A 7,070-nucleotide genomic window follows, 5' to 3' on the forward strand; every position below is an offset into this window, starting at 1 on the left:
GATCAAGGGGGAAAGGCCTCTTGTGGGTGGGACCATCTCTGGGCTGGTAGTCTTGGGTTCTATAAGAGAGCAGGCTGAGCAAGCCAGTGAAGAACATCCCTCCATGGCCTCTGCATCAGCTCCTGCTTCCTGACCTGCTTGAGTTCCAGTCCTGACTTCCTTTGGTGATGAACAGCAGTATGGTAAGCCAAATAAACCCTTTCCTCCCCAATTTACTTCTTGTTCATGATGTTTGTGCAGGAATATAAACCCTGACTAAGACACAAGGTAAGAGAGATTGGCAGCAAATTGCCACCATTTAAAGCATGGTCACTTGTGAATTCATTGTTTTTTAGTAAGTTCTGAGACTGTAGAAAAACACAGACATGTCTGTCATGCTGGTCCCCTTTCTGTCATAACACACTCATGACAGACACCTCTGTCCTCTTCTTGCTTCACCTATCACCAACACCTGGGATTGTGTCCATGTCTGGGTTATTAGGATCATGTCACCTTGACCGCAGGAACACCAGCATCTGTTCCAGCTGCTGCTTTTCTTTGCCTTTCTTGGTGTGCTTCTGAATGTGGGACTGCTGGGTTGTTGAAAACTGGCATATTTCTCATCAACCATACACACAGTAATTCTACAAATTACTATGAAGTGACGCCTCGTTGTGAGACCTTGACTGATTTCATACTCAAAGCTCCTTAGCCGTGGAAGCCGTGGAAGCCGAGGATGGCGTGCTTTGCCAGTGTTTTCTGCCGTTCCGTGTTAATGAGGAGCGACTTTACTAAAGACTTGATTTCAAAACAAATGGTTATATAATTTAACAGTTAGAGCTATCAACTGTATTTCAAAGCAACAAAAATAAAACTGCTGCTTAATTCAAGGCCACACCAGGCTCCCTCCTCTTGTGTGACACTGTGGCTCCTTAGACTCAGTGATTAAGTTTTTGTAAATTTGTGTGATTCTCTTAGAAACAGCAATTATGAAAAATGAAAAAAAGAGGACTGCATGTGATGGAGAAATCCTGTAGTCCAAGCAGTTGGGAGTTGGAGGCAGGCAGATCTCTGTCGTTTGCTGCCAGCCTGGTCTCGCAGAAAGTTCCAGCCCAGCCAGGGCTCTATAGTAGCCCCTGTCTCCACAATAAGAGAAAGTGTCAAAGGTGCAGTTAAGTATCATAAACTAAAGGTTCCCCCCAAGGCACTTGCATCTTAGAACAAGCTACAAATGCTGATCACCTGATTATCATATCAGTGGTGGCAGAAAGGTTGGAATGTGGCAGGTCCTAACCCTAATTCTGATTTATCTTGGGTTGTCTTTAGCTGTCCTTTGCCTACCTCTCTGTATGACCTAACAGCTTTGTGACTGACAGATGGAACAATTTGAAATGTGTTAACAGATTACTAGCCTCCATGGACCAAAAGGCTAAGAGTATCACCAGCGAGCATCTGTAGCTATGGCTGAGTTTTCCCATCTTTGCTATATATAGCCTTTGACCTGATATTTCTACCGGTATATTTCAAAAGTGTCTTGATGTATGACTTTCTTTGTTCTTTTGCTATGGACATCACCATGGGCCTGCTAATACTCCATTGTGGGTAGAGTTGGGAGGAGGGTCCTGGGGTCCTCATCTGGGATTCTCTGGCAGTCCCTGTTCGGGCGCCAAACTGTTGCGGCCCACCCGCAGTCCGCAACGCGAACGGTTTAACTGAGAATGGCAGTTCAAGCTGAAAAGAGAGGAAACTAGACGGGGCGGGAGAAAGAATGGGGCCAAGACGATTCCATGTTCAAGGCCCACCTTTACTAATTCCAACATTCAGTTATAAAGGAAGGGAGAGGGATCCCAATTTCCCGCCAAGTAACTTGGGGTCCAGTAGCAGGACGAACACGTGTGTGCCTCCAAGCAGCAAAGCCGACAGGGTCTAGCAGTGGGCGTGGCAGAACGAATGAGCAGGAAACTCCACCCTTAAGCAAGCAGGTTCCATGGTGGGGGAAGAAAGACCCTCAGCTGCGGATGATCCTGGGATGCTGGGAAATACAGGAAGTAGAAGGTCAGGTAATGATGAGGTGATGCTCTCCATTGTCAACTGATTATGTGAGACTGAGACGCGTGGTGATGCAGGTGTCTGCGGAGTCACTCTCGCTTCTGTAAGTCACCCTTCACCTACACTCCCATGAATCAACCAAATGAGCTGACTTATTCACCAAACTGGAGTTCTGTGGGGCCTACTGCAGGCTGGCTCCAGGGATGCAGCAACCTGTGATGTCACCTGTTAACTTACAGGTGATCCAACTGGCTGGCCTCTGAGGACCAAGCAATTGCTTAAGTCATCACCTGCTGCTGCCAGGTGTGCCAGGTGTGTGGCCTGATAAAAGAACTCCCCTCACCTCAGTTCTCCCTCTCTCCCTCTCCCTCTCTCCCTTCTCCCTCTCTTCCCCTCCCCCTCCCCCTCTCTGCTTGTGGACGTTGTACATCGTGGTGCGGAGCCTAGTGCGCACCACGATGTACAACGTCCACAAGCAGCCCTCTCCCCTTCCCCCTCCCCCACTCCTCCTCTCCCTCCCCCCCCTCTCCCTCTCTCCCCTCTCCTCCACTCCTCCTCCCCCTCTCCTCCTCTCCCTCTCTCCCCCTCTCCCTCTTCCCCACCCTCTCTCCCACCTTCCTGTCCTCTGAGCCCCCTTGCTTTCCCTCTCTGCCCCTCTCTGCACCTCTCTGTGTGTTTCCATGGCTCACTCATCTTCCTCGACACTTTCCCAGGTCCTCACTCCTCTCTCTTCCCCCAGTAAACCCCTCTTTATACTAAATCTGTTGCATGGCATAATTTCTCAGGGGCGTCCCTCGCCATGGGTCTGCCATGGGGCCCCCTCACTGCTGCCTGTGAGTCCCTCATTCTCCTGTACGTAACCCCAGTGAGCAGTAGTTGTGCACACCTGGATGTGAGTGAAGTCTTTCCTGTGGCCTGCTGTGGTGTCCTATCTGGGGTAGGTAGACATTTACTCACACCTCCCCAGAGAAGGCTAAGCTAACGCAAGGACAAAAGCAAGGCGGACAATTGCTAAGAGCCACCTTCCAGTTTCTTATTGTCTGCCGGTTCCCTGGAATCCTGGGAGTGTGTCTTTCAGGAATAGCTTGAAATCAGTCCTCCATCTATTCTTTTGTTGATTGTCTAAACTAATGAGAATGTTAATCATGCAGATTAACTTTAAATACCCATGTATAGCTGCTACCGTTTGAATAACGGGGGAGAACTGTTCTTCCAGGATTCAGAAACTATTATCTAATTCAGCGAGGATGTTCCTTCTGTTGTCTGGCAAGGGAGCCAAGTTTTGACGTCTTTGTTATTTTACTCTCATTTTGCTGGCTGACATAAATGAAAATATCAACCCACATTTAACTATAATTGTTTGTCAACGAGGGGAGCCCTGATTCTTTGCTGAATTGGATATCAATCAAACATTCCTTCCTAGCTGAATAATGTGATTCTCTTGCTGGTAATAACGTTTTGAAAGCTGATAATAGATCTTGTAAGAAACAGTAAATGATCCTGAAGTTAAGGTGTAGGAAACTCTGAGAGGGGACTGCAAACCTATCACTCACAGGCTGTTTGCTACAGGTCTCCTATGTAGATCATTTCCCGTGGAAAGGCAAACATATCACCTCCCATAGTGGGCACTGAGGACAGACCAGAGAAAGGACCCCACCCAGTGAGCTTACTTAAAGGAGTATAGTGACCTGAAGGAAGCCATGTCCCTACGAGACCACCTCAGAACGGGTGACCACCTTCAAAGCTGCACCTCTGCACCCCCTGTTCAACCTTCAGGCAGCTCCCCCAGAGAATCTGGTCTCTCCGGGAGTTCTTTGGTGCTTTTATAACCGTGGGGAGGAGACTTGTAAATCTTACAACTTCCGTTTCTGAGCCTTGTAAGTTGCTTTGACTTCCTGCCTCCTCCTCTGTCTTCCAGGACCCAGAGGAATCAGCCACAGGAAACTGTACTTCAGTGGGGCAGTGGTGTTTGTTGAAACCATCAGAGACCCCCAACTAACTTCTTCACAGTTCTCTGGCAGGAAGGTGGACAGCACAACCTCGAAATTCAGAATAGCCCCTGGGTTAGCCTGTTTCTCCAAAGCAGGACCCTCGGACCTTCAGGGAGTTTCTCTTCCAAGGTAGACAGAGTGTATCTAATGATGTAAATTTGGAAAACAATGTTTGTCAGTCCTTTACATAGCCTCCACACTGCTAGGACCAGTAGACAAGCTAGGGGAGGGGTGATCTACACCACCCTTGAATGGGGCTTCCATTTCTCCACCCGCAATGTGGGAAGATGACTCATCTCAGCCCTGTGCAGTGACCCTCCTGAAATTAATTAACCTTTCTGGGTCATGATGACCTCTATCAAATGAGAGTAATAATAATAAACTCTGGTCTCGTGCATTGGTGTGGGAGGGTGAGGGTGTGGAGAGATCCCTCAGGACACATATTCAGGGCCCTCCATGGATTGAATCAAATTCCACTGTTGGGTGTCTATTGATACCCACTTCAAGAGGGCTTTCCAGGTCCCAACTGGTCATCAGAGGCTGCCTAAGCTGGACAGTGTAAACAAAAACAAACAAAAAACCAACAGTTCCCTAGGGCTGGTGTTTGTGCCCAGAGAAAGGGCTACACTCTGGCCTCCAGGTCTGTCCCTTTAAGCCTCTCTTTTCCAAGGCTGTAATTCTGTGTTCTAGGTTACACGCTCCTGGACTCAGGTCACCTTCCCATGAGCTATGAACATGTGAAGCAAACACATGTATATGTTACCCAATGCAATCTGGAGGGCTTCACGCTACAGGAAACATGTCGGTCACCCATAGGCAGAGGTCCCTGGATTGAATTCATAGGACAGTGCCGATGGGAGCCCTGGGGAGGGGGGAGGGGAGGTCTGTGTTTAGTAAGCATCAAACTTCAGTTTGCCAAATGAAAAACTTGCAGAATGCATTTGACCTCTAGCACTGAATATTTTTTTTTAAGATTTATGTATTTAATTTTTATGTATCAAGGTTTTTGCCTATACATATGTGTACAACATTATGTACCTGGTGCTTATGGGAGGCCAGAAAAGTGTGTCAGATAGCCTGGAACTGGAGTTATGGATGGTTGTAAGCTGCCCTGTGGATGTTAGCAACAGTTCAGGTCCTTTCTACAAGAACAGCAAGTATTCTGAACCATCAAGCCATCCCCAGATCCCCTAACAACCACTTCAAGAACTTTTTATTTAAAATATTGTTTTTCAGGGGCAGAAGATATTGCAGAATACCCAGATTCAGTTCCCACATACTGGCTCAAACAACCTTGTAATGATGACCTAGCCTGCCTCCATCTTAGGCTTGGAAGTTCTCTATAGTAAAGACAAACTAGGTTCCTTCCTGTTTGTGATTATTTCTGTTTCTCAAGAATTGAGCCGGGGCTGGAGAGATGGCTCAGCAGCTATGAGCACTGGCTGCTCTTCCAGAGCTCCTTAGTTCAATTCCCAGCAACCACGTGATGGTTCACAACGATCTGTAATGGAATCTAATGCTCTCTTCTGGTGTCTGTCTGAAGACAGCTACAGTGTACTCATATACATAAAATAAATAAATCAAAGAAGGAGGAGGAGGAGGAGGAGGAGAATTGGGCTATGCCCCACCTGTAACCCTAACTACAAATGGATCTACACTGCCTGTTTCAGGAAACCACAACTACTTCTTTGTTTCCAAAGGTTGTCATGAGCACTGACCACCTCGTTTTGACCACTTTGTAACCATGCCTTTGTTTCAAGAGGTTGTGTTCACCATAGTAACCCTGAACTATAAAAATCCTATCCTGCCCATTGCCAATGCTGATCTCTTGAACCCTGCCTTTAGGGAGAAGCAGCCTGTGTACATGGGGAGAAAAAAAGAAAAAGAAAACAAAAAATAAAAAAACCACAAAAACCAAAAACCCTTGCTTTAATTGTTTTCTTTAATGCATTTGGCCATGATTTGGGTCTGTGGGTCTATCTTCTAGCATCTGTGGGATTAACAGAACTACTTTCAGGAGATCCAGCGCCCTCTTCTGAACTCTGATGGTACTAGGCGTCCACATGGAACACGGCCATGCATGCAGGCAAAATACTCCTACATGTAAAATCAAACAAATATAGGAGAGGAAGGAAGGGAGGGAGGGAGGAAGAAGGAAGTCAAGTTTAGTGTGTGCAGCGGCATAAATGTATGTTATTCTCCTGGACTGACGTACCTGGCAGTGGTTAAGATGAAAATGTCATAGAATTTACTAGAATGTTAAAATAAAAAAACAAAATGTAAAAATGCATCATCTCAGGGCTGGGGAGGGAAGCTCAGTAGTTCTTATAAGCTAGGTCCTAAATTCCATACACTGTACCAGGGACGGAGGGTAAGGGACAAAGAGTGGGGAGGAAGAGAGAGGGAGGGGGAAAGAGAGGAAAGGGGAGAAGGGGACTGGGAGAGATAAAAAGGGAGGAAGGAAGAAGGGGAAAGAAGCGAGAGAGGAGGGGAGGGACAAAGAGTTTGACAAATCTCTGGCAGGCAGACAGGAGAAAATGGGCTGCAGGTAGTTACTTGATGCCAAAACATTCTAGATGACCTGGTTCCGGGTTTTTTCCCCTCCTTAAGACAAAAGACTTAGTGGGTTGTCTTTCCATTACAAAGGGCTCTGCTGCTAGCGTCTTTCAAATCTCCCACCAGAGCTCAGGTGGCGGGAGCCAATCAGCTTTCCTGTCTTTGTCTGGCTCATCCAATCCTCTGCCCAAAGCTGCTAATTCCCGGGAGAAAGAGGTTGGTTGCCCAGGTCCTGAACAATGAGCCGGCCTGGCCCTCCTAACATATTCCACATCAACTCTGGGTCTCCGCGTGTTCTCTCTCTCTCTCTCTCTCTCTCTCTCTCTGGGTCTCCGCGTTCTCTCTCTCTCTCTCTCTCTCTCTCTCTCTCTCTCTCTCTCTCTCTTTCTCTCTCTTCCTTTCTCTCTCTCTCTCCTCTTTTCTCCTCCTGTGGTTCTACAATAAGTAGTCTCTTATTTCTTGTCTGTTCCTCTGTAAGGTGGGCATATCCTATGT

The sequence above is a fragment of the Mus caroli genome, chromosome 2 (assembly GCF_900094665.2).
Source record: "Mus caroli chromosome 2, CAROLI_EIJ_v1.1, whole genome shotgun sequence".
Classification (NCBI taxonomy): Eukaryota; Metazoa; Chordata; class Mammalia; order Rodentia; family Muridae; genus Mus; species Mus caroli.